This window comes from Dermacentor variabilis, chromosome 8 (assembly GCF_050947875.1).
Source record: "Dermacentor variabilis isolate Ectoservices chromosome 8, ASM5094787v1, whole genome shotgun sequence".
NCBI lineage: Eukaryota > Metazoa > Arthropoda > Arachnida > Ixodida > Ixodidae > Dermacentor > Dermacentor variabilis.
In genome coordinates, this window is record NC_134575.1 from 145,166,478 (window position 1) to 145,193,386 (window position 26,909).

The 26,909-nt window shown below is 46.3% G+C and overlaps 6 non-coding genes and 10 pseudogenes across 6 annotated transcripts; all 16 read right to left on the reverse strand.

The window, feature by feature from the left end:
* Window positions 1-11,578: 11,578 nt before the first annotated feature.
* LOC142592070 (5S ribosomal RNA) lies at window positions 11,579-11,697 on the reverse strand (annotated as a pseudogene).
* A 519-nt stretch (window positions 11,698-12,216) lies between these two features.
* On the reverse strand, window positions 12,217-12,335 carry LOC142591711 (5S ribosomal RNA). The gene has a single exon (XR_012830491.1). It is a non-coding gene; the product is annotated as a 5S ribosomal RNA (ribosomal RNA).
* Window positions 12,336-12,860: 525 nt separating this feature from the next.
* LOC142592323 (5S ribosomal RNA) lies at window positions 12,861-12,979 on the reverse strand (annotated as a pseudogene).
* A 525-nt stretch (window positions 12,980-13,504) lies between these two features.
* On the reverse strand, window positions 13,505-13,623 carry LOC142591871 (5S ribosomal RNA). The gene has a single exon (XR_012830596.1). It is a non-coding gene; the product is annotated as a 5S ribosomal RNA (ribosomal RNA).
* Window positions 13,624-14,151: 528 nt separating this feature from the next.
* Window positions 14,152-14,270, reverse strand: LOC142591722 (5S ribosomal RNA). Its single transcript, XR_012830492.1, has one exon. It is a non-coding gene; the product is annotated as a 5S ribosomal RNA (ribosomal RNA).
* Window positions 14,271-15,023: 753 nt separating this feature from the next.
* On the reverse strand, window positions 15,024-15,142 carry LOC142592214 (5S ribosomal RNA; annotated as a pseudogene).
* Window positions 15,143-20,630: 5,488 nt separating this feature from the next.
* LOC142592049 (5S ribosomal RNA) lies at window positions 20,631-20,748 on the reverse strand (annotated as a pseudogene).
* A 517-nt stretch (window positions 20,749-21,265) lies between these two features.
* LOC142591729 (5S ribosomal RNA) lies at window positions 21,266-21,384 on the reverse strand. Its single transcript, XR_012830494.1, has one exon. It is a non-coding gene; the product is annotated as a 5S ribosomal RNA (ribosomal RNA).
* A 526-nt stretch (window positions 21,385-21,910) lies between these two features.
* Window positions 21,911-22,029, reverse strand: LOC142591734 (5S ribosomal RNA). Its single transcript, XR_012830498.1, has one exon. It is a non-coding gene; the product is annotated as a 5S ribosomal RNA (ribosomal RNA).
* A 526-nt stretch (window positions 22,030-22,555) lies between these two features.
* On the reverse strand, window positions 22,556-22,674 carry LOC142591978 (5S ribosomal RNA; annotated as a pseudogene).
* A 526-nt stretch (window positions 22,675-23,200) lies between these two features.
* Window positions 23,201-23,319, reverse strand: LOC142592106 (5S ribosomal RNA; annotated as a pseudogene).
* A 518-nt stretch (window positions 23,320-23,837) lies between these two features.
* LOC142592040 (5S ribosomal RNA) lies at window positions 23,838-23,956 on the reverse strand (annotated as a pseudogene).
* Window positions 23,957-24,481: 525 nt separating this feature from the next.
* On the reverse strand, window positions 24,482-24,600 carry LOC142591979 (5S ribosomal RNA; annotated as a pseudogene).
* Window positions 24,601-25,126: 526 nt separating this feature from the next.
* LOC142592107 (5S ribosomal RNA) lies at window positions 25,127-25,245 on the reverse strand (annotated as a pseudogene).
* Window positions 25,246-25,762: 517 nt separating this feature from the next.
* Window positions 25,763-25,881, reverse strand: LOC142591745 (5S ribosomal RNA). Its single transcript, XR_012830509.1, has one exon. It is a non-coding gene; the product is annotated as a 5S ribosomal RNA (ribosomal RNA).
* A 526-nt stretch (window positions 25,882-26,407) lies between these two features.
* Window positions 26,408-26,526, reverse strand: LOC142592278 (5S ribosomal RNA; annotated as a pseudogene).
* Window positions 26,527-26,909: the final 383 nt, after the last annotated feature.

Consider the following 26,909-nt stretch of genomic DNA (forward strand, 5'->3'; position numbering starts at 1 on the left):
GGTGCCTTATCCTTTCCCTTCAGTTTTCTGTTTTGTGCTTTCTATTATGGATCCTCCACAGTAACCACACGAGTGCTGAACTTGAGCTTGTTGGTTTCAGATCTGATGGTTGTTACTAACAGAACAGTGTGATACACGAACAAGGGCTTGGAGGCATCCGGTCACCTTGCTTGTCTCATGGTGTCGCTTTGTGAGCACCATGAGCCTCCAGACCAACTCGGAAGAAAGGTTTCTTGCAATCGCTTCTGAACTGTATTGCCACCAAACCAACAGTGCTCTCAATGACAACTTTTGGACAGTAGAATGCTTGCACCCAGCAAAGTCTAAGAAGGAAGCATTCAGGATGTGCCAAGTGGGCCTTTTGAAGCTGGCCGCGTTGCTGAAGGGGCTTTGCCTATCCACCCTCTTTATGGATGCACAAGGATGATTTCTTCTTTCAGAAGGATTGTTTCAGAGGTGTCACATGGCAACAGTGTTGGGTGTTTAGTAGCACATAAGCTTGCCTTTGGCCACTGTCAATAATCTGTTTTTTCTCCAATGCCCCTGTGAAGTGCCTACTTTTTGGACACGTGCTCTCCATGCATGCATGCATTTTTAGCTTGTAAAGATGTCTATTACCCCTTGCCTCAAGCCGGTTCTTGCTGATGTCAACCAAGAAGGCAGGGGGGAGTATGGCGATGCATACTTACAAAGCACTGCTAATACCAGTGAAACCAGATTAGTGGAGCTGCCGTTTTTTTTTGTCCACTCCATCTTCATCAGTTACAATGAGCAGTTCTTTGTCCAAACAGAAGGCATATGTAGTTGGTCATGCATAGCCTGCGCACTAAGATTTGTTGGCGTGTTAGAAGAGACGTGCCTGAGAACCTTAGCAGTGTCTATACGCAAAAACCTTCTGATATGTTGATGACTTCCTTCTCTTTATCACAGTTTGCCTGATGAAGCCAGCAACTTGGTCAATTAGATGTTCAATAGGCTTCCCACTAGTTTTCCCAGCGTCTCCTTTACCAGTGTGCTGCTCATAGATATCTGTTTTCTTGACCTTGCACTGCACTTCAACCATGGCCACACCTGCTGAACCTATAGTATGCGATCAGAAAAGTGCTATACATCATGTTGCTCCAAACTCATGACAAGCTAGAAGGCCTTGAGGAACAACTTCATTAATTTCCGTCCTCATCATACTGTAGGAAGCTTCGCATGACAAGTGCAACAATTAACATCTGCTGGTTTTTCAGTGCTATTCCTGTCCAGCTTGCTGAAACCTATCCTGAGTGTTTCAAAAGCAAAACTGCTGCCGGACAAGAAGTGCATAAAGCAAGGGTAGCTATAACCATATATGTCACACAAAATGAAGAAGGCCACCGAGTGTACAGGTGGTTTAATTCATATCCAACAAGCTTGGTTCTCTCTTTGCAAGTGAGTAAACACAACTTGCCCCAAAAACATGGCCTGTGACAAACTATGTGCCAGATGCTGTGTCCCCTGCAAAGCTGAAGATGTGTACAAGATCCTGACACCCGCAGTGGCTTCTACACTGCGCAAACAGTTTACTATAAGAACGACTGCCTCAACTAATATGCTAATAACATGAAAACGGGCAGAAATTTGGCTATTCATTGGGCCCCACTGCAGGTGCAAGCCACTCTTCCGCCAGATGCGTGTTGTTCACAGGAACTGGAGCTATACAAATGCAGATAAAAACAATGATGTTTGAAAGTAGTAGAGTTGAACTATATTCTGCACAAACAGTGCTACTTGCAGTGCTGGTAACTTATAGCTACAATTCATGGCTGCCCCACCATGCAAAAGCACTATTCTTGAATTAACTTCTATTTATGATGGCCATATATTCAAAGTACATATCATCCACATTGTGTGCAATATGATTAAATGATGTCAACTTTGATAGCCATTCCTAATCTGAGATACAACAAAAGAACTAATATAGGCAACAAATCGTAATTCAAAAAGACAACCAGTGCACAGGATAAGTGACAGACTTCCTTTTATTGAACAAAAGTCACATGTCAACAACAGTGGGTAGCAAGCTTGGGTGACAGAGGCAAAACTTAGCGAAATGCTGCACTCATACTCAAATGTAAAACGGCCTATGACACAAAAAACATTATATTTTACTGAATGAAAGGGCAAGACTCCATCCAAGAATGCACTATGGCACCACATAATTGACATGGTGTAAAAGATGTTAACATGCCCTCTCCATAAAAAAAAGAAACACTTAAAACATGCCTTAAAGGCAATGTGCAGAGTCTGAAAGCAAAGAAAAACAACCCAAAAAAGGTTTCGCTAAGTCTTTCAATGATTAAAATTGTCAAACTGTCTTGTCACTTCTTAATGAATCTGCACAGCGGAAAAGGATGAAAAGAAAGCCCAATAGCAGGGCCACAGAAAATGTCACCAAATATATAAACCTTGATTACCAAGGATACTGGTTTAGTTGTCTGACTCTGCAAAATAATTGTGTATGAGCTTTTCTTGTTTAGAACGGTTTAGCAGATAGCGGAAAAAATGGACATGAGAGCACCAGGTGCATCCATAGTCGATGCACGAAGAGCCACTGTTTTCTTACTTTCTTTCTCTACTACTATTCACGAATATGTAAGTGCCTTAATAGCACTGCTAAAATCCTACTGCAAAACACAAGATTGGGCAAGTTGTGGCATAACGAAAATTGGAGTTCCACTCATACTGTGAAAGTGATGCAATAAATGGTGAAATATGCACAGGAAGCTTGCTTCATTCAGTGTTTGTTAAAGTGAACACTTGCCAGTGCAAGTCAGTAATCTCCTTTAAAGAAGTAAAATAAGTGGGAGTTGTGCCTCCCAGTGTTGAAGTGGAAAGACTAGTTTTCTTCCTCCTTTTTCACATCCAGACTTGGTCTCTGGTCTCCAGAAAAACAACCCTTTAGCTTCTTACTGCTGAATTAATTTGGTTTTCTCAAAGCTATATTTGAGCTACCCATTGCTAGGTCTCGCGCTCTGCCCCATTAACCAGCCCCATCCAGCAAATCTGAGAAGCCAAGCACTAGAAGATTAATAAAGCAGATGCACCCAATCACTGTCATTACATGTAAGAAGAAAAATTAACATAGTACTGCCTTCACAAGTGGGGAAAGTGATGAGTAAGAATTTTAAGGCGTGGACGCCAGCTCTATATACAGCACGCAGACATTGAACAGGTGTTAGCCAATCATGGCACCTGTTGGCTAGATCGCACTCTCCAGGATCGGTATTCGCCACGACTGTACCTTCAGCAGAGTGGCTGAAATGTAGAATTGTGGACTGCCAATCTTTTGATCATATGTTTGAATGAATTACAATGAGAACTTTATCTGCAATATTCTAGCAATAAATTTGGGAATTATAGTGACACCAGTAGACATCAGAACCAGGGGAGTTGGCCCATAGCAGCTATTGGTGTAAAAAAGAAGACTGGCATAAGAAGAATTGACATGTGCACGCTACATGCCTTTGTTCTGGTAGTGTTCCAATACTTTGGTGCTACAGTTAATGATCTCGATTGAGTTCAAGGAGCAAGAATTTAGTCCAGAAAAAAAGATTACGCATAACAGCTGTATCTAGTTGTATCATTTGCCTATGCCGCTGTATATAACCCTGTCCACACTGCTAGGAAGGGAAGCGTAGCAGAGGGCGGCAGAAAGTTGGGTGGGCGGATGAGGTTAAGAAATTTGCAGGGACAACATGGCCACAATTAGTACATGACCGGGGTAGTTTGAGAAGTATGAGAGAGGCCTTTGCGCTGCAGTGGGTGTAACCAGACTGATGATGATGATGTCCACACTTACCTAAAGCACATGAGTGGCATCCTAAACAAAATTGAGCTTTTGATATTGCTTTGGAGAAAATTAATTTGTTTCAGCCTAACAGTATGTATACACATTGCGCATACCTGCATTCGGTGTACCTTATCACCAACTGTTAAGTCACCTTCTTACCTCATCAGCGAATCACTCCTGCAACCAAGTGTGCTGGTCCGGGTTTTACCTGCATTTCCACCTGTGCAGTTGGTAAAAGTCTTTGGCTGTTTACTATAACTTCATATTCAAACATATGGTTGCATTAGAGGCTTTCACACCACTAATGACTGGGCAGGCTTCACAAAAGGCCACCAGTACCTCCTCATTGCAGACTGTGCTCAACATCCTTCTTGGTTGGACTGTGACTAAGAACCCATACATCTTTCCTCCAAAGCGGCTGGCATTGACGATGGTTTGATGCAGAAAGAGGCTATTGTCTTTCCCAGATGCTGGTTCAGCCTCGCGAGGCACATTCCTTCAGTCAATATGCACACTGTCAATGTGAGTAAGACTGATCAAAGGTTGTCTATGGTGTCAGGTTTCTTGCCTGGTTTCGGTAGTGGCATCATGACCAAGTGTTTTCACTCTGTGGGGAATTCCAATATTCCAGATTTCATTGATTACAAGCAATAGTGCTTGCTTCCTTGTTTCGGCAAGATTCCTCAACATCTGAAAAATGACTCCATCTTTGCCATGTGCACTCTGTGGTGTCTGCTTCGTCAAGGTGGCATCCTCTTGGCCGTATGTCTTTGCATCCCCAGTGCGGGTGATGTGCATTGAGCTCACCTCGACTGAGTATTACGTGCTTGTGAAAGCGAATTTGAAGCTGTCAAAGCCAAGTGAAGTCGCCTTGGCTGTGGTGCCTGGTTTTGGGACAGAGGTAGACCAATGCCAAAACGGCTTTTAGCCTGCAGCACACCACCGCAACTTTCTGATGAGACATATGTTTATTCAAGCCGTTTCTTCCTTGCCCTAATTCAATAATAGCCAATTTTAGCAGCTGCAAATCAAGCTGACTTCAGAAGACTGCTGATTTTTTAGCCACTTCTAGTAGATTATTGCATGGTTAATTTTCTAGTTGGGCATGACATGCTTTGTGCTTAAAAAATGAACTGTTTAAAGAATTATTGGAGTAATATTAGGACAGGCAACTCTGATTGAATCATCACTGCTTTTGTCGCAAAATGTGGCAATGAGCTAGGCAGATGCTGTCACAAAACCATAGGTTGTACAAGTACAGAAGAAACAAAATTGGAGTTGTGAAATTCAAATCCATATTTTTACAGCCTCTCTTTATACTGCTGACATTAGAGAGCGTTAGATTAGTGGACGCAAGCAGCGTGTGTAAACAAGCACCATGTTTGGGTATTTCTGGCACCCATGTGGTTTGCATAACCAAGCAGCACACGAGTCGCTTGCGTCCTCTTATGCAGTACTATTATTTTCATTGTAAAACAACCAATATCAAAGTAAGTCTGATCAGCCTGCATCAATATGCTAGAAATTTTTAAGCACTTAAGGTGTGTTGGTTGAATGTTTAAAGCACTTCATCACACCCTTGGTCACTAGACTTGAACTCTCCAGTATTACTTGCTAATCAACTCTTGGGGTGTTTACGTTGCTTTTCTGTGCTGTAAGATTAGTTTGACAGTCCTAATAGAATTGTTAAAGTGAAGGTATGAGCTGTTGTATTGGCCATGTCATTCTATAACTGTTAGATCTGACACTGTCAAAGCACTTGGCAACATTAATCAGCTTCACCTCACTATATATATGTATTGCGGTAGGACCATTCAGCACGTGAAAATAAAAATACCGGCAAATAGAGAGTTCGAGAGCACCTGAGATTATAGTAAAGCGGGCGGGGCAGTATGTTCAAGGTAACAAATGTGTTGCGGTGAAGTTATTGCAGACGTATATACACATTCATTCGTCCCAACTTTGCACCGAACCCTGCGTCCCGTTGCTAAAACTAAGAGCGCGAAAAACGGGCACAAATGCAGCTGAAGATTACAGGGCACAGTATTAGGCTCCACCTCACTGTGCTTATCGCGCCCTTAGTACGAATAATATTAAACATCTACTCTGCATTTCGTGGAATTCTGGCAGATCATGTGACACCACTAAAGCTCCGTTATGTTCACAGCACTACGCGATAATTGTCGTAAAGCCCACGATAAAAGTAAATCACATGAAGTGACGGATAGTGCACTAGCGCTGAACACGATTGAAAACATGCGTTGCCCTATTTCAAGGACGCGAGAACAGTTGTGAGCAAACACCACCTTATGCATTATATTACTTACGTAAGTCGTGGCGAAAAACACGTGCAATACCTCCGCCTACGAGTCCCGTCAAGTTAAAGTGCATGTGCGATGTCATGACGCTGCCGAAAAGGGGCGAACACGACGACGCTGCTGCACAGCGCCGGTTCGCAAATTGCATTGCCGTGGCGCTACGCCACTTGAATATTTCAATCGTCAGCACCAATGAATTCTTCAGAAATACGGATCTCACACCACCAGAGTTCACCGAGACTTAAAGCCGACATGCCACACCACTACTACTGCGCGACTTTTAGCCAACAAGTACTGATCCCACTGCGGAGACACACGACCAGCGGTCGGCGTGGGCCGGAGATTCAACGCACGCCACGGCATCGCGGTTCGCAGAACTTCGCTGCCGAGGCGCTAGGCCACTTCGACATTTCAATTGTCAAGGAAGCACGGGTCACACAACGCAGATTCTGTACTGCCAGAGCTCACCTAGGCGAAAGCACAGATGGCGAAAGCCGCACTGTCGCATCACCACTACTCGCGGCTTTCCCGCTAAGTACGTACAACCAACACACAAGCAACGCAAGCACAATCACATAAGCAACGTTGAACAACGCGCGGTCCGCGCGAGCCGGTGAACGATCACGCCGAGAACGAACACGCCACGGCGTCGCTCGGCGCAACCATCATGCCTTCTCAAAAGTCCCTAAACGATCCTGTCCCTAGGCGCCTAGGATCAGGTCACGTGAGGGATTTTTGTACGACAATTAGACGCACGCCGAACTGCAACGATGTGCTTGTTTGATCGTGTGTTTTTGTGTTTGCTGTAACGAAATGGGACTTAGTTCGCGTGCGCATAAGTGCCACAGACAGCTTGTGTCTCGCTGCAAACTCGCCGTGTGCGTGGCGCGCCAGCCAAATGTGGACGAACGATGTTCATGCCGTGGAGTGCGTTCGCTTTGTCTCTGGTTGTCGTAGAAAGTTGGGTGGACGTCGCGAAGAAATAATGCGTATTGTTAGCGTGCCACTGCTGGTCCACTATGCAACCGCATGTCTGCTAGGAGTAACATCGAAGCACCGGCAACTTGGAGGGCACTTTTCGACCGCGTCGTGCCATTCAAAGGGTGAGTATCCGTGCTTGCTACCTACACACGTGTTGTGCGTGCTTCTCGTGTGGGCATAGGGTGCCTTGCGAACGTAGGAAAGAGAACTCCCACGACAGCTGTGAAACCTATGCCGATGCTTGCTGGGTGTCAGAGTTTAGTTGCGAGAATTTATTGCCATAATGCGGAATTGAAAATCTTGATAAGCGTTTTCTTCTGGTGAGAAAGATTACGTTCGGAAATAATCGTGTTCATCATGCGCGCTTGTGGGTGAGCTCCCGCTTTTCTGCTGAAGTCGCATGATAACGACTCATCTGCCTCTTGACCGATTCTTACTGCAATGACGTTTCCTCGCTTATAAATGATTCGACGTTGTAGGTAATCTCTGCTTACAAGGTTTTCGATTTACGAGCAGTATTAGGGGAAAAAATGTAAGCAATCACAGCGTGCTACTGGTACAGGTTTCTTTTGAAGGGGTGTTGCCATAATTTTGACGTAACTAAACATTACAAGGGATAGCTACTTAAAGTCACGAAAGAAACTCTAGAATCGTTATGTAAACAAACATTCATGTAATGCGCTGCTGCTGCTGCGTGTGAAATTTTGCCTTGTTGAAGGGGTCCCTGTTATCGTGACATTCATCAGTGACTTCGACTTTGTGCTCTGTTGCCACCCTGCACCAGTGCAGGCATTGTATTCGTGACTGTTTTTACATGCTCCTTGCATGTGTTCACGATGTGATAGTCTTATTGTGCCACAGCTATAAGTTAACACAGAATTCTCTTTGTAGTGGTGAAGCCGTGACCCACAACAGTGTCCACATAACCCGTGGCCATGGCTGCAGCAGCACGGCGTGCAATCTGGATGGACATGTCAGGTAAGCTTTAAGTGTACGTGTTCACAAAAGTAGGATCTCGGTATCATTAGTGGATAAGTGTATCAACATATTACTTAATGCATCTTGCTAAATAGGCTAAATATTTATGCAACTTTATTCCACTTGCTGCTTATTTGTGTTTGTAACATTATGCACACGTTATCTTGTTCTGTTAAAACTACACCTCGCATGTCCTAATGTTTAGTATTTTTCTCGCATCAATTGCTTGGCTGCAAGTCCATTTTATTTTTGCCTATTACACAGTATGTTTCTTTTTTATTTTGGTTTTACTTGTTTGGAACTGTTTCCTATGCTGTAGCATATATTTCCCTGTTTTCCTTTCTGCTTATGATACACACATGTGCTGTTTTTGTCCATGTAAGAATTCGAAGTGTAGTCTGCCATATATGTCACAGGTCTAAGCACGCATTGTGCATACCATTGTTTAACGTTAATATTTACAATTATGTCTGTCTTGTTCTCAGAATAACTGTCACTGGCAAATACACATTTGATGAACTCGAATTTCTTGAAATGAAATAGGAAGGCCAGTATTCATTGTGCTGCAGTTACTTAAGTAGTGAGGTGTTTTCTGGTAAGCTTTCTATTTTTTCTCTCACTTTCTTCGTATTCTTTTCTTTGCAAGCTGCCCCTATTCATGCTTGTAGGCATTGTAGCATTTGTGAGTGTGTACTGCAGCAATGTCACAGCTAGTTTGCACACACTACAGGATGCCAACAGATACCCATCACTGTTTTTGTGCATTTCTGAGAACCAGCTGTGTCCACTCGGAAAAACTTGTAGTGTTCATTTGAATTTGCCAATCAGTTCATGTAACTATTCAGGGCAAAATTTACGCAGCGAGGAAAGGGAGACCATGGAACATGACCTTGACTAACAACTGACTGTTTAAGTTGATGGAAGGATTAACGAAAATAGCACTGGATGTGCGCTTGTGTTGTGCACCAGTTAATTTGAGAGGGGTGGCAGAAGTTGTAATACAAAGGCATAAAATCATGATAAACGGTGTTTGCATAAAAAGAAGTAAATAGGCCCAGACTAATTTCTAGTCCTTGTAATCTACAAAGGATGCCTTTCTTCATGCATTGATAAGGGGGGCCGGCTCACACTTATTGTTATTTATGTGGTGTGCCTGACTGATTTCTCTTGCCAATTTTCAGCCACGGGTGAAAACAGATAAACAATCCTAATCCGGCCTGAAGCCCCATTGCGGATATGTGTGGCCAAGTCAGACGAGCATACTGGTCTTTTGAGTGAAATATGGTGATCTCATAGGTACATATTTAGGCACCAGCCAGTCTGCGCTATGTATGTTTGACCACATGTGAAAGGAATACAGTACAGTGCCTCTGACATGTACTGGACAAATTTGGTGCTACCTTTAACCAAGCAAGCCTCGCTTGCCTCCTTGCCTTTCTCGATTCAATTTTCAGTTCAATCAGTTCATGTAACTTTTCAGGACGAAATTTGCGCAGCGAGAGAAGGGAGACCATACAACATGACTGTTGTGCATATGCTGCCTAATTTATTTTTGCTGGAAATATATGTGCATTGCAGACCACAAGTGAATTGACAAAGGCACCCAGGCATTGGAGGCTTGCTTAAAGATACCCAAAATTTGTCTCGTATCTGCCAGGGGTAATGTAGGCTATACTTTTGATCACGTGCATATTTGGTCCAATGTACATCGGGCACACTGACTAGCCGGTGCCTCAGCATGCGCCTAGGAGAGCACCATAATTCACTCAAAGGACCAGTGGGCTCATCCCATTTGACCATGCATTGACACGACAAGCTGTGCACTGGATTTAGATTGTTTATCTGTTTCGTTCGCCTATGGCAACCGATTGATACAACAAAATCAGTGAGGAATACCACATCGAAAAAGGGGATGCGTGTCAGTCAACGCTCATTATGATTGCATGACAATAAGGAATACTCTCTAATGATGTGGGATAGCAACCACCATGCTTATTTATTAAATTATTTTTATGCAAGCTTGTTTATCATGCTTCTACGCATTTGTTTTTCAACTTGTGCCCTTACTCTGAAAGGAGCGCTCGGGTGTAAACAATAAAAAACCCCAGACATGGTGTGGTGTATTTCTTGAATGGGATATATGTCATCATTCAGGAGGCCAACACAGGCATGACATAGTAGGCTTGGAATGTATGAGAACTGTGCCCGTAGCTGATGCAAATGTTCTACAACGACTGGCACTTGGATGTCTCTGGGATGCATTGGGTTGCCCTTACACAAACACTCCTACGCTCATTTCCATGCCAAGTAATTAGTGAGATTTTCTCATTCACGCTAGCAATCCACAGACACTCCTGCCCTTTGTCAAGTGGAAACCGATATAGCTGAAGTAGTTCACGACATGTACACACGCCGCAGTTGATCCACGTTGCACATTTGTACAGCCAAGAGCAATTTCTGCGTACTGTAGTTACTGCTGCACCCAAAGGCCACACAGTGTTCCTCAACAACTTTGTGTGAACCGACACCACATAATTTTTTCCCAGAACTAGCTATAACATCTCCAGATCGTTCTGCAGCAAGTGATACAGCGTGTATTTCTGTGGCTCATTGCAAAGTTTTGTTAATTTTCTGACCTTTCTACCATGCAGGTACATGTGCACTTACTTCAAGGTGACAACACTCCACCTCAAGAACAGCCTCTCCTCAACGATAAGTAGCGAGATTAAATGAAAGGAAAATATCACATCCGTAACCAGACTGATACTGTGTTTTCCTTTCATTTAACCTCCTTCTGCTTTTAAGAAAGCATTGATATGCCCAATAAATGTTTTTATTAAATTTCTTTCGTTGAGTAATGTCTAACATGCAGCATATGTAGGGCCCATGTACATGTCAAAAGTGCTGCATCTTCGCTGGACATACATACATGCATACAGGCTGCATATATCAAGCACCAAAGACAGTCACGCACTGGTAACATGTTTAAATAAGGCCTGACTGCCATTGGGACACATGAGAAAATATTACCACACGTGGTGGCCAATTTTGTTATAGGAGTGCTATGAGCACCAGCAGTCTAATGTAGAAGCTCATTAGAGATTCATTAGGAAGACATGAGAAAGTCACAAGAAAACTGCTTTGTAGCGCACATTAGGAAGACATTTCATGCTCACAAGAAAAACACTCGTCAAGAATTCTACAGAAAGACGGGGGCCAATATGTTTTAGAATGACATTAGGAATACATCAGAAAATTCCAAAGAAAGTCATCAGAAAGTCTAATGGCTGTGATGTCAAAACTCATCAGACTTTCATGTGAAACTCATTTCATATTTTCATAAGGGTACACTTCGGCGTTGGCTCTACCAGCAGGCTCCAGTTGAACGTAAGTTACAGTAAATGCAACCACCCACACGTTGTGCAAATGAAAAAAAAACAAGACGTCACAGAAGCACGCAATAAAAAAGCAAAAAGAACGGTCCCATCAGCACTCGGTGTTCCCAGGTGGTCTCCCTCCCAAGTACTGACCGAGCCCAATGCTGCTTAGCTTCGGGGATCGGACGAGAACCAGCGTATTCAGCATGGTATGGCCGATGGCGAGAATGTGCTGTTTACGACTGCACCTGTACCGTGCTGCTATGTTGTGCAGTCGCCGAATGTATTCCTACAGCATACAGCACGTACGCGGCAGTCTTTCCGTGAACAATACACGCACGCGTCGTGTACGTTGATCACTCCGTTTGTGGTTGTTCGCTGCATGCGTGCGTGCTAGTGCTCACAAAAACAAGAGGGCGAGCGCCACATTTTGCGCGCGTTGCAGCCCACAAGGTGCCACTTTATTGATGTGTTGTCATTGAGCTGTATGCGGGTGTGATAAGTAAGCGGTTAGAAGCTTGTGCGACTAAATTTTGCATCATTACGTATACCGCTTACCACCGTCATCATTCCGCGTACAATATCGTGTAGTGGCCTGAATATTGTTGGTGTTACACTTCGGCGTTGGCTCTACCAGCAGGCTCCAGTTGAACGTAAGTTACAGTAAATGCAACCACCCACACGTTGTGCAAATGAAAAAAAAAAACAAGACGTCACAGAAGCACGCAATAAAAAAGAACGGTGCCATCAGCACTCGGTGTTCCCAGGTGGTCTCCCTCCCAAGTACTGACCGAGCCCAATGCTGCTTAGCTTCGGGGATCGGACGAGAACCGGCGTATTCAGCATGGTATGGCCGATGGCGAGAATGTGCTGTTTGCGACTGCACCTGTATCGTACTGCTATGTTGTGCAGTCGCCGAATGTATTGCTACAGCATACAGCACGTACGCGGCAGTCTTTCCGTGAACAATACACGCATGCATCGTGTACGTTGATCACTCCGTTTGTGGTTGTTCGCTGCATGCGTGCGTGCTAGTGCTCACAAAAACAAGAGAGCGAGCGCCACATTTTGCGCGCGTTGCAGCCCACAAGGTGCCACTTTATTGATGCGTTGTCATTGAGCTGTATGCGGGTGTGATAAGTAAGCGGTTAGAAGCTTGTGCGACTAAATTTTGCATCATTAAGTATACCGCTTACCACCGTCATCATTCCGCGTACAATATTGTGTAGTGGCCTGAATATTGTTGGTGTTACACTTCGGCGTTGGCTCTACCAGCAGGCTCCAGTTGAACGTAAGTTACAGTAAATGCAACCACCCACACGTTGTGCAAATGAAAAAAAAAACAAGACGTCACAGAAGCACGCAATAAAAAAGCAAAAAGAACGGTGCCATCAGCACTCGGTGTTCCCAGGTGGTCTCCCTCCCAAGTACTGACCGAGCCCAATGCTCCTTAGCTTCGGGGATCGGACGACAACCGGCGTATTCAACATGGTATGGCCGATGGCGAGAATGTGCTGTTTACGACTGCACCTGTATCGTGCTGCTATGTTGTGCAGTCGCCCAATGTATTGCTACAGCATACAGCACGTACGCGGCAGTCTTTCCGTGAACAATACACGCACGCGTCGTGTACGTTGATCACTCCGTTTGTGGTTGTTCGCTGCATGCGTGCGTGCTAGTGCTCACAAGAACAAGAGGGCGAGCGCCACATTTTGCGCGCGTTGCAGCCCACAAGGTGCCACTTTATTGATGCGTTGTCATTGAGCTGTATGCGGCTGTGATAAGTAAGCGGTTAGAAGCTTGTGCGACTAAATTTTGCATCATTACGTATACCGCTTACCACCGTCATCATTCCGCGTACAATATCGTGTAGTGGCCTGAATATTGTTGGTGTTACACTTCGGCGTTGGCTCTACCAGCAGGCTCCAGTTGAACGTAAGTTACAGTAAATGCAACCACCCACACGTTGTGCAAATGAAAAAAAAAACAAGACGTCACAGAAGCACGCAATAAAAAAGCAAAAAGAACGGTGCCATCAGCACTCGGTGTTCCCAGGTGGTCTCCCTCCCAAGTACTGACCGAGCCCAATGCTGTTTAGCTTCGGGGATCGGACGAGAACCGGCGTATTCAGCATGGTATGGCCGATGGCGAGAATGTGCTGTTTACGACTGCACCTGTATCGTGCTGCTATGTTGTGCAGTCGCCCAATGTATTGCTACAGCATACAGCACGTACGCGGCAGTCTTTCCGTGAACAATACACGCACGCGTCGTGTACGTTGATCACTCCGTTTGTGGTTGTTCGCTGCATGCGTGCGTGCTAGTGCTCACAAAAACAAAGAGGGCGAGCGCCACATTTTGCGCGCGTTGCAGCCCACAAGGTGCCACTTTATTGATGCGTTGTCATTGAGCTGTATGCGGGTGTGATAAGTAAGCGGTTAGAAGCTTGTGCGACTAAATTTTGCATCATTACGTATACCGCTTACCACCGTCATCATTCCGCGTACAATATCGTGTAGTGGCCTGAATATTGTTGGTGTTACACTTCGGCGTTGGCTCTACCAGCAGGCTCCAGTTGAACGTAAGTTGCAGTAAATGCAACCAGCCACACGTTGTGCAAATCAAAAAAAAAAAACAAGACGTCACAGAAGCACGCAATAAAAAAGCAAAAAGAACGGTGCCATCAGCACTCGGTGTTCCCAGGTGGTCTCCCTCCCAAGTACTGACCGAGCCCAATGCTGCTTAGCTTCGGGGATCGGACGAGAACCGGCGTATTCAGCATGGTATGGCCGATGGCGAGAATGTGCTGTTTACGACTGCACCTGTATCGTGCTGCTATGTTGTGCAGTCGCCCAATGTATTGCTACAGCATACAGCACGTACGCGGCAGTCTTTCCGTGAACAATACACGCACGCGTCGTGTACGTTGATCACTCCGTTTGTGGTTGTTCGCTGCATGCGTGCGTGCTAGTCCTCACAAAAACAAGAGGGCGAGCGCCACATTTTGCGCGCGTTGCAGCCCACAAGGTGCCACTTTATTGATGCGTTGTCATTGAGCTGTATGCGGGTGTGATAAGTAAGCGGTTAGAAGCTTGTGCGACTAAATTTTGCATCATTACGTATACCGCTTACCACCGTCATCATTCCGCGTACAATATCGTGTAGTGGCCTGAATATTGTTGGTGTTACACTTCGGCATTGGCTTGGACTGCGGAGCACGAGGTCGCGGGATCGAATCCCGGCCACGGCGGCCGCATTTCGATGGGGGCGAAATGCGAAAACACCCGTGTGCTTAGATTTAGGTGCACGTTAAAGAACCCCAGGTGGCCAAAATTTCCGGAGTCCTCCACTACGGCGTGCCTCATAATCAGAAAGTCGTTTTGGCACGTAAAACCCCAAGTATTATTATTATTATTACTTCGGCATTGGCTCTACCAGCAGGCTCCAGTTGAACGTAAGTTACACTAAATGCAACCACCCACACGTTGTGCAAATGAAAAAAAAAAACAAGACGTCACAGAAGCACGCAATAAAAAAGCAAAAAGAACGGTGCCATCAGCACTCGGTGTCCCCAGGTGGTCTCCCTTCCAAGTACTGACCGAGCCCAATGCTGCTTAGCTTCAGGGATCGGACGAGAACCGGCGTATTCAGCATGGCATGGCCGATGGCCAGAATGTGCTGTTTACGACTGCACCTGTATCGTGCTGCTATGTTGTGCAGTCGCCGAATGTATTGCTACAGCATACAGCCCGTACGCGGCAGTCTTTCCGTGAACAATACACGCACGCGTCGTGTACGTTGATCACTCCGTTTGTGGTTGTTCGCTGCATGCGTGCGTGCTAGTGCTCACAAAAACAAGAGGGCGAGCGCCACATTTTGCGCGCGTTGCAGCCCACAATGTGCCACTTTATTGATGCGTTGTCATTGAGCTGTATGCGGGAGTGATAAGTAAGCGGTTAGAACCTTGTGCGACTAAATTTTGCATCATTACGTATACCGCTTACCACCGTCATCATTCCGCGTACAATATCGTGTAGTGGCCTGAATATTGTTGGTGTTACACTTCGGCGTTGGCTCTACCAGCAGGCTCCAGTTGAACGTAAGTTACAGTAAATGCAAACATCCACACGTTGTGCAAATGAAAAAAAGAAAAAACAAGACGTCACAGAAGCACGCAATAAAAAAGCAAAAAGAACGGTCCCATCAGCACTCGGTGTTCCCAGGTGGTCTCCCTCCCAAGTACTGACCGAGCCCAATGCTGCTTCCCAGGTAGCACAAAAGAGATACGTAACGTTTTCGTAGCGTTTATCCAAGACGATAAAAACGGGTTAAAGAAGACACGAATGAGAGAACTTCGGCGGGAAAACGTCGTATATCTCTGCTAATGTCCGGCTTAATTACTTTCTTGAGACGGTCTAGAACAGGTCTGCAAGACGTATTCGAAAAGCTGGTCTAGAAATAGGATTGGGAAAGACACAAGTAATCCCTTTGCCAAAACTATTCGTAACCAATTTCTAAACGTTTTTAGGACGTTATCAAAAAGCTGGTCTAGAAGCGGTCTTGAAAGGTTTACGATCATCTGAAGCTAATTTTCGCGGGTGACGGGCGCGATGAGACATCGTTGTTCAAAACACGCGTTTAGTTTCGCCTCACGCGACTGGCCTATGCCGCGCAGACGTCGTCAGCCGCACCCGTTGGCACGGCCTAGGCCAATCGCGTGAGGTGAAACTGATCGGGCGTTTCGAACAACGATCTCCAATCGCGCCCCAGGTGAGTAGAAGCGTCGGTGTTGACTGTAAGAGCCATGGCACGGTGCCAAGCACTGTTCCCCGCATGGCCGGCGCATCGTCTACCAAGTCGCACGAAAATGAGCCTGTTAGGAATAATAAATCCTTAATACCGCCTTTAGTAAGCTACGATGCTTACAACCACAATGGGAATGACATCCTGCAAAGAACAAATGGCCACGTCTTGGCAGGTGGCCAGACCAAGCCCTTCATGCCAAGAGTGCATGAAATGAGAACATTGTGACAAAGCAAGAACACTTTATTAAAATGTAATGCTTATGCAAGGTTCGAACAAACTGTGTGAGAAATGCAAATAGGAATAAAAGTACATCAACAATGACAAAAGTCGCAGAAAGGATTCGTAATGAACTCGAAAGTGAACATTCACTAGCACATAAACAAAATTCCAAGTACACATACAAAAATGAACAGAAAAACCTAGAGTGTACTAAAGTGTCTAATTTATCATAGTAAAGTGCGCGTGCTATTAGAAGGACTAGAGTTATGCAGAAGTGACATCTGAGCGAATGGAAGAATTAAGTAGACTGAAAAATGCAAGAGTATGAATTGGATGGTAACTGCCTCCAAGCAATGTTACCAATCATCTAAAAGCTTGAAAAGAGCACAAAAAGAAATACCACCGCATACCATCATAAAACAATCCTGTGACAGAAATAAAAAAAATGGGAACAATGCAAAATTGGAAATATTGCCTTTAGGATATATCAAAGAAGGTAATGGCGAGAAAAAATAACCATACAACAAAGAAGCAATAAAGTGAAATTAGTACAGAATACTTAAACGGGGGATTCAGTGTAACAAGTGAACACTACTGTAGTACAGCGAACGATGAGACAGTAATGCTGCATCTTGCCACTACAGAACGTGAGAAATGAATATGCAAGCCTCATATTAGAAACTTACATAAACATGGAAATAAACTGGAATGCACTGGAAGCTGCATTTGTGTAACAAAGGAAGCAATGGTCATAATAAATAGTAAGTGTTTTATCTAAAAAGCCCTTTACAAGAGGCAAAGTTGTACCTCTCTGGCAAAAATAAAGTTCCAACGAATAATTTGCAAACCAGCAAATACATTAATTAGCACACTGACATGTCACACTTTGCGCACATCTCCAGTCTCCTAAAGTAAAAAGAAAGCACTCTGAATGAGAAAAACGTTTAACACATGTAGCCCAGAGCAAATTCTTTGCCAGTTCACTCACACTTTCACATCCAAAAACATTTGCCACAAAGTCCAGGCACAGTTCCACTGATGTTTACCAATTCACCCCCACTTTCACGTCCAAAAATATTTGGTACACAGTCCAGGCAGAGCTTCATAGATAAACAGCTTGAGAGCACCCTACTGATTATTGTGCAGTCCCGCTGCTGGAAATAGAACTGCCGCACATGCTGGTAGTGGTTTCAAACTAGACACACTTGCTGCCCTGGACAGGTATGTTCAGATATCTGCACTGGTGCTCTATTTTGTCGAAGTAGACACATTGATGCACTACGCTGGTAATTGAAATGTTTTGAATGCACAAGTATTGGCTTCACCAGAAAGACTTGCCCACATACCACCACTGGCATATATATGCACTTGCTCTTCACTCAGTAGCATTGAACTTAAAGTGTTCCCTATGTGGGAGCCATGGGTAAAACCGGTGTCACACGACCACTCTCGATCGCGATCAAGCCCGATCCGGATCGAAATTATCGATGCGACTGGCTCACTCTCGTAGCTTGCGCAGAGGAGCCATCACGACCGAGAAATTCGATTTGTAACGGACTGGATAGCGGCTAAAAGAGCCCCGTGTGAAACCGGTACCAAATAATGCACAGACGTACGCTAGGAAAATGTGTTGCACAAGGACAAAGAACTGCGACATGCCCTGTTGTGCGAAGCGCGCGAACAGAACACATGTATATATATATATTAAAAAAAACTGCGAGAGCGCTTCGCGAACTCCATGCGCACACATGGCACGCGCACGAACTCGGCAGGCCGCCGTAAAGCGCGAAGGGCGCACAGCGTACATTCCGACACATGTCCCAAACTGCAAACAATCGTACTACCTAAAGCATACAAGTTATTTTATACCAAGGGCATACTCGACTCACGTATGCAGTATGCACAAGCGAGTTATGCAGCGTACATGCTGTATCCATTCGCCAAATAGTAAAATTGATAACAAGCACAAAGCTACAAGGGACTCAATACATTACTACCATTTGAGGCGTCAAATAAAATCGAATTTGGCCGTTTCATATATTGGACACAATATATGGGCACATGTGGTACACGGTAATACCATGAAATACCCATCACGTGGGTAAAGGGGGCGAAAACACAATCGAGAACCTGAAGCGCAAACGATAAAAGCACGGTATGGTGCACGCAAAATTCTGTCAGTGCGCTGTAGCGCGAGGGAAGAAAATAGGGTGAGCACTTGACCTCACCTTTTGGGATACCGCACTAGTAGTGAATCATTAAAAAAAAGCCTGTTTGAAGCAGTTCCCTTGTCTGCAACACTCTTGCTAAACGGGAGACTAAAATACCACGATGATGACTCTATTGCGGAGATCGGCAAGGTGCGCACAGACAGAAATTTTGCCGCCTTTCTTGGCATTCTGCAAAATGCTTTCTTGTTAGGATCACGCATAGCGGCCGACCCCGACGCTAGGGACACACAGGCACGATTTCGTCCCTCTAACTTTCGTCCTTATACTGCCCTTAGCGCCTTAATTACAGCGTCAATGAAAAGGCGCCTCACATAACATGACAATGAACTTGAAGAGCTGATTAGTGCCCTCCACTCCGCGCCCTCCAATTGAAAACACTACTGATTTCCAAATTAAACTACACAAACAGATCGCACAACCCAAACTAATCACAGAACGTCGTTTTCTTGACGGCAAAACCCTGCAACATTTACATGACAAAGGGCAGCGGCAGCACATTCAGAACAGCCGTTATCATACCACAGCGCAATGCAAGTGCGATAACGTTATTATGCCCGGCTCAAACAGATCGCACAACCCAAACTAATCACAGAATGTCGTTTTCTTGACAGCAAACACTGCAACACTTACATGACAAAGGGCAGCGGCAACACATTCAGAACAGTCGCAAACAGACCATAGTGTCATGCGAGTGCGATAACGTAACTATGCACGGCTTCAGGAATAACGTGGCCGCCTTGATCACATAACAATTGAAAACACTACTGATTTCCAAATTAAAACCACACAAACATATCGCACAACCCAAACTGATCACAGAATATTGTTTTCTTGACAGCAAAACACTGCAACACTTACATAGCAAAGGGCAGCGGCAGCACGTTCAGAACAGCCGCAAACACACCACAGCGCAATGCCAGTGCGGTGACGTGACGACGCCATGACGACGCGACTATGCCCCGGCTCGCCCGGCTGCCCGGCATCACGGATCACGTGGCCACCTTGGTCACATGATTTGACGACGGTATCGCCACCTTGCGCAAGGTTGGATCACGTTGATGGGTTGTTGAATATTGTAGAAGCCGCTAAAGAGGCTGACGCGCCGTGGCGTGGCGGTGGCGTTTTGAGTCGTTTGCAAAACGTATTCACCCCTCGTTTTTAAGCTGTCTGGCTTCCAACGTTATCAAAACGTATTCACCCCTCGTTTTTAAGCTATCTTGTTTGGAACGTCTTTGATGCGTCGATTTTGGTCAAAAATCCGTTTCAGACGTTGAATCCCTTAATACGACGTTTTCAAGACTTTGTGTGCTACCTGGGTTAGCTTCGGGGATCGGACGAGAACCGGCGTATTCAGCATGGTATGGCCGATGGCGAGAATGTGCTGTTTACGACTGCACCTGTATCGTGCTGCTATGTTGTGCAGTCGCCGAATGTATTGCTACAGCATACAGCACGTACGCGGCAGTCTTTCCGTGAACAATACACGCACGCGTCGTGTACGTTGATCACTCCGTTTGTGGTTGTTCGCTGCATGCGTGCGTGCTAGTGCTCACAAAAACAAGAGGGCGAGCGCCACATTTTGCGCGCGTTGCAGCCCACAAGGTGCCACTTTATTGATGCGTTGTCATTGAGCTGTATGCGGGTGTGATAAGTAAGCGGTTAGAGCCTTGGGCGACTAAATTTTGCATCATTACGTATACCGCTTACCACCGTCAACTTTCCGCGTACAATATCGTGTAGTGGCCTGAATATTGTTGGTGTTACACTTCGGCGTTGGCTCTACCAGCAGGCTCCAGTTGAACGTAAGTTACAGTAAATGCAAACACCCACACGTTGTGCAAATGAAAAAAAGAAAAAACAAGACGTCACAGAAGCACGCAATAAAAAAGCAAAAAGAACGGTGCCATCAGCACTCGGTGTTCCCAGGTGGTCTCCCTCCAAGTACTGACCGAGCCCAATGCTGCTTAGCTTCGGGGATTGGACGAGAACCGGCGTATTCAGCATGGTATGGCCGATGGCGAGAATGTGCTGTGTACGACTGCACCTGTATCGTGCTGCTATGTTGTGCAGTCGCCGAATGTATTGCTACAGCATACAGCACGTACGCGGCAGTCTTTCAGCGAACAATACACGCACGCGTCGTGTACGTTGATCACTCGGTTTGTGGTTGTTCGCTGCATGCGTGCGTGCTAGTGCTCACAAAAAAAAGAGGGCGAGCGCCACATTTTGTGCGCGTTGCAGCCCACAAGGTGCCACTTTATTGATGCGTTGTCATTGAGCTGTACGCGGGAGTGATAAGTAAGCGGTTAGAAGCTTGTGCGACTAAATTTTGCATCATTACGTATACCGCTTACCACCGTCATCATTCCGCGCACTGTAGTGGCCTGAATATTGTTGGTGTTACACTTCGGCGTTGGCTCTACCAACAGGCTCCAGTTGAACGTAAGTTACAGTAAATGCAACCACCCACACGTTGTGCAAATGAAAAAAAAAACAAGACGTCACAGAAACACGCAATAAAATGCAAAAAGAACGGTGCCATCAGCACTCGGTGTTCCCAGGTGGTCTCCCTCCCAAGTACTGACCGAGCCCAATGCTGCTTAGCTTCGGGGATCGGACGAGAACCGGCGTATTCAGCATGGTATGGCCGATGGCGAGAATGTGCTGTTTACGACTGCACCTGTATCGTGCTGCTATGTTGTTCAGTCGCCCAATGTATTGCTACAGCATACAGCACGTACGCGGCAGTCTTTCCGTGAACAATACACGCACGCGTCGTGTACGTTGATCACTCCGTTTGTGGTTGTTCGCTGCATGCGTGCGTGCTAGTGCTCACAAAAACAAGAGGGCGAGCGCCACATTTTGCGCGCGTTCCAGCCCATAAGGTGCCACTTTATTGATGCGTTGTCATTGAGCTGTATGCGGGTGTGATAAGTAAGCGGTTAGAAGCTTGTGCGACTAAATTTTGCATCATTACGTATACCGCTTACCACCGTCATCATTCCGCGTACAATATCGTGTAGTGGCCTGAATATTGTTGGTGTTACACTTCGGCGTTGGCTCTACCAGCAGGCTCCAGTTGAACGTAAGTTACAGTAAATGCAACCACCCACACGTTGTGCAAATGAAAAAAAAAAACAAGACGTCACAGAAGCACGCAATAAAAAAGCAAAAAGAACGGTGCCATCAGCACTCGGTGTTCCCAGGTGGTCTCCCTCCCAAGTACTGACCGAGCCCAATGCTGCTTAGCTTCGGGGATCGGACGAGAACCGGCGTATTCAGCATGGTATGGCCGATGGCGAGAATGTGCTGTTTACGACTGCACCTGTATCATGCTGCTATGTTGTGCAGTCGCCCAATGTATTGCTACAGCATACAGCACGTACGCGGCAGTCTTTCCGTGAACAATACACGCACGCGTCGTGTACGTTGATCACTCCGTTTGTGGTTGTTCGCTGCATGCGTGCGTGCTAGTGCTCACAAAAACAAGAGGGCGAGCGCCACATTTTGCGCGCGTTGCAACCCACAAGGTGCCACTTTATTGATGCGTTGTCATTGAGCTGTATGCGGGTGTGATAAGTAAGCGGTTAGAAGCTTGTGCGACTAAATTTTGCATCATTACGTATACCGCTTACCACCGTCATCATTCCGCGTACAATATCGTGTAGTGGCCTGAATATTGTTGGTGTTACACTTCGGCGTTGGCTCTACCAGCAGGCTCCAGTTGAACGTAAGTTGCAGTAAATGCAACCACCCACACGTTGTGCAAATGAAAAAAAAAAACAAGACGTCACAGAAGCACGCAATAAAAAAGCAAAAAGAACGGTGCCATCAGCACTCGGTGTCCCCAGGTGGTCTCCCTTCCAAGTACTGACCGAGCCCAATGCTGCTTAGCTTCGGCGATCGGACGAGAACCGGCGTATTCAGCATGGCATGGCCGATGGCGAGAATGTGATGTTTACGACTGCACCTGTATCGTGCTGCTATGTTGTGCAGTCGCCCAATGTATTGCTACAGCATACAGCACGTACGCGGCAGTCTTTCCGTGAACAATACACGCACGCGTCGTGTACGTTGATCACTCCGTTTGTGGTTGTTCGCTGCATGCGTGCGTGCTAGTGCTCACAAAAACAAGAGGGCGAGCGCCACATTTTGCGCGCGTTGCAGCCCACAAGGTGCCACTTTATTGATGCGTTGTCATTGAGCTGTATGCGGGTGTGATAAGTAAGCGGTTAGAAGCTTGTGCGACTAAATTTTGCATCATTACGTATACCGCTTACCACCGTCATCATTCCGCGTACAATATCGTGTAGTGGCCTGAATATTGTTGGTGTTACACTTCGGCGTTGGCTCTACCAGCAGGCTCCAGTTGAACGTAAGTTACAGTAAATGCAACCACCCACACGTTGTGCAAATGAAAAAAAAAAACAAGACGTCACAGAAGCACGCAATAAAAAAGCAAAAAGAACGGTGCCATCAGCACTCGGTGTCCCCAGGTGGTCTCCCTTCCAAGTACTGGCCGAGCCCAATGCTGCTTAGCTTCGGGGATCGGACGAGAACCGGCGTATTCAGCATGGCATGGCCGATGGCGAGAATGTGCTGTTTACGACTGCACCTGTATCGTGCTGCTATGTTGTGCAGTCGCCGAATGTATTGCTACAGCATACAGCCCGTACGCGGCGGTCTTTCCGTGAACAATACACGCACGCGTCGTGTACGTTGATCACTCCGTTTGTGGTTGTTCGCTGCATGCGTGCGTGCTAGTGCTCACAAAAACAAGAGGGCGAGCGCCACATTTTGTGCGCGTTGCAGCCCACAAGGTGCCACTTTATTGATGCGTTGTCATTGAGCTGTACGCGGGAGTGATAAGTAAGCGGTTAGAAGCTTGTGCGACTAAATTTTGCATCATTACGTATACCGCTTACCACCGTCATCATTCCGCGCACTGTAGTGGCCTGAATATTGTTGGTGTTACACTTCGGCGTTGGCTCTACCAACAGGCTCCAGTTGAACGTAAGTTACAGTAAATGCAACCACCCACACGTTGTGCAAATGAAAAAAAAAAACAAGACGTCACAGAAACACGCAATAAAATGCAAAAAGAACGGTGCCATCAGCACTCGGTGTTCCCAGGTGGTCTCCCTCCCAAGTACTGACCGAGCCCAATGCTGCTTAGCTTCGGGGATCGGACGAGAACCGGCGTATTCAGCATTGTATGGCCGATGGCGAGAATGTGCTGTTTACGACTGCACCTGTATCATGCTGCTATGTTGTGCAGTCGCCCAATGTATTGCTACAGCATACAGCACGTACGCGGCAGTCTTTCCGTGAACAATACACGCACGCGTCGTGTACGTTGATCACTCCGTTTGTGGTTGTTCGCTGCATGCGTGCGTGCTAGTGCTCACAAAAACAAGAGGGCGAGCGCCACATTTTGCGCGCGTTGCAACCCACAAGGTGCCACTTTATTGATGCGTTGTCATTGAGCTGTATGCGGGTGTGATAAGTAAGCGGTTAGAAGCTTGTGCGACTAAATTTTGCATCATTACGTATACCGCTTACCACCGTCATCATTCCGCGTACAATATCGTGTAGTGGCCTGAATATTGTTGGTGTTACACTTCGGCGTTGGCTCTACCAGCAGGCTCCAGTTGAACGTAAGTTGCAGTAAATGCAACCACCCACACGTTGTGCAAATGAAAAAAAAAACAAGACGTCACAGAAGCACGCAATAAAAAAGCAAAAAGAACGGTGCCATCAGCACTCGGTGTCCCCAGGTGGTCTCCCTTCCAAGTACTGACCGAGCCCAATGCTGCTTAGCTTCGGCGATCGGACGAGAACCGGCGTATTCAGCATGGCATGGCCGATGGCGAGAATGTGATGTTTACGACTGCACCTGTATCGTGCTGCTATGTTGTGCAGTCGCCCAATGTATTGCTACAGCATACAGCACGTACGCGGCAGTCTTTCCGTGAATAATACACGCACGCGTCGTGTACGTTGATCACTCCGTTTGTGGTTGTTCGCTGCATGCGTGCGTGCTAGTGCTCACAAAAACAAGAGGGCGAGCGCCACATTTTGCGCGCATTGCAGCCCACAAGGTGCCACTTTATTGATGCGTTGTCATTGAGCTGTATGCGGGTGTGATAAGTAAGCGGTTAGAAGCTTGTGCGACTAAATTTTGCATCATTACGTATACCGCTTACCACCGTCATCATTCCGCGTACAATATCGTGTAGTGGCCTGAATATTGTTGGTGTTACACTTCGGCGTTGGCTCTACCAGCAGGCTCCAGTTGAACGTAAGTTACAGTAAATGCAACCACCCACACGTTGTGCAAATGAAAAAAAAAAACAAGACGTCACAGAAGCACGCAATAAAAAAGCAAAAAGAACGGTGCCATCAGCACTCGGTGTCCCCAGGTGGTCTCCCTTCCAAGTACTGGCCGAGCCCAATGCTGCTTAGCTTCGGGGATCGGACGAGAACCGGCGTATTCAGCATGGCATGGCCGATGGCGAGAATGTGCTGTTTACGACTGCACCTGTATCGTGCTGCTATGTTGTACAGTCGCCGAATGTATTGCTACAGCATACAGCCCGTACGCGGCGGTCTTTCCGTGAACAATACACGCACGCGTCGTGTACGTTGATCACTCCGTTTGTGGTTGTTCGCTGCATGCGTGCGTGCTAGTGCTCACAAAAACAAGAGGGCGAGCGCCACATTTTGTGCGCGTTGCAGCCCACAAGGTGCCACTTTATTGATGCGTTGTCATTGAGCTGTACGCGGGAGTGATAAGTAAGCGGTTAGAAGCTTGTGCGACTAAATTTTGCATCATTACGTATACCGCTTACCACCGTCATCATTCCGCGCACTGTAGTGGCCTGAATATTGTTGGTGTTACACTTCGGCGTTGGCTCTACCAACAGGCTCCAGTTGAACGTAAGTTACAGTAAATGCAACCACCCACACGTTGTGCAAATTAAAAAAGAAACAAGACGTCACAGAAACACGCAATAAAATGCAAAAAGAACGGTGCCATCAGCACTCGGTGTTCCCAGGTGGTCTCCCTCCCAAGTACTGACCGAGCCCAATGCTGCTTAGCTTCGGGGATCGGACGAGAACCGGCGTATTCAGCATGGTATGGCCGATGGCGAGAATGTGCTGTTTACGACTGCACCTGTATCGTGCTGCTATGTTGTTCAGTCGCCCAATGTATTGCTACAGCATACAGCACGTACGCGGCAGTCTTTCCGTGAACAATACACGCACGCGTCGTGTACGTTGATCACTCCGTTTGTGGTTGTTCGCTGCATGCGTGCGTGCTAGTGCTCACAAAAACAAGAGGGCGAGCGCCACATTTTGCGCGCGTTGCAACCCACAAGGTGCCACTTTATTGATGCGTTGTCATTGAGCTGTATGCGGGTGTGATAAGTAAGCGGTTAGAAGCTTGTGCGACTAAATTTTGCATCATTACGTATACCGCTTACCACCGTCATCATTCCGCGTACAATATCGTGTAGTGGCCTGAATATTGTTGGTGTTACACTTCGGCGTTGGCTCTACCAGCAGGCTCCAGTTGAACGTAAGTTGCAGTAAATGCAACCACCCACACGTTGTGCAAATGAAAAAAAAAAACAAGACGTCACAGAAGCACGCAATAAAAAAGCAAAAAGAACGGTGCCATCAGCACTCGGTGTCCCCAGGTGGTCTACCTCCCAAGTACTGACCGAGCCCAATGCTGCTTAGCTTCGGGGATCGGACGAGAACCGGCGTATGCAGCATGGCATGGCCGATGGCGAGAATGTGATGTTTACGACTGCACCTGTATCGTGCTGCTATGTTGTGCAGTCGCCCAATGTATTGCTACAGCATACAGCACGTACGCGGCAGTCTTTCCGTGAACAATACACGCACGCGTCGTGTACGTTGATCACTCCGTTTGTGGTTGTTCGCTGCATGCGTGCGTGCTAGTGCTCACAAAAACAAGAGGGCGAGCGCCACATTTTGCGCGCGTTGCAGCCCACAAGGTGCCACTTTATTGATGCGTTGTCATTGAGCTGTATGCGGGTGTGATAAGTAAGCGGTTAGAAGCTTGTGCGACTAAATTTTGCATCATTACGTATACCGCTTACCACCGTCATCATTCCGCGTACAATATCGTGTAGTGGCCTGAATATTGT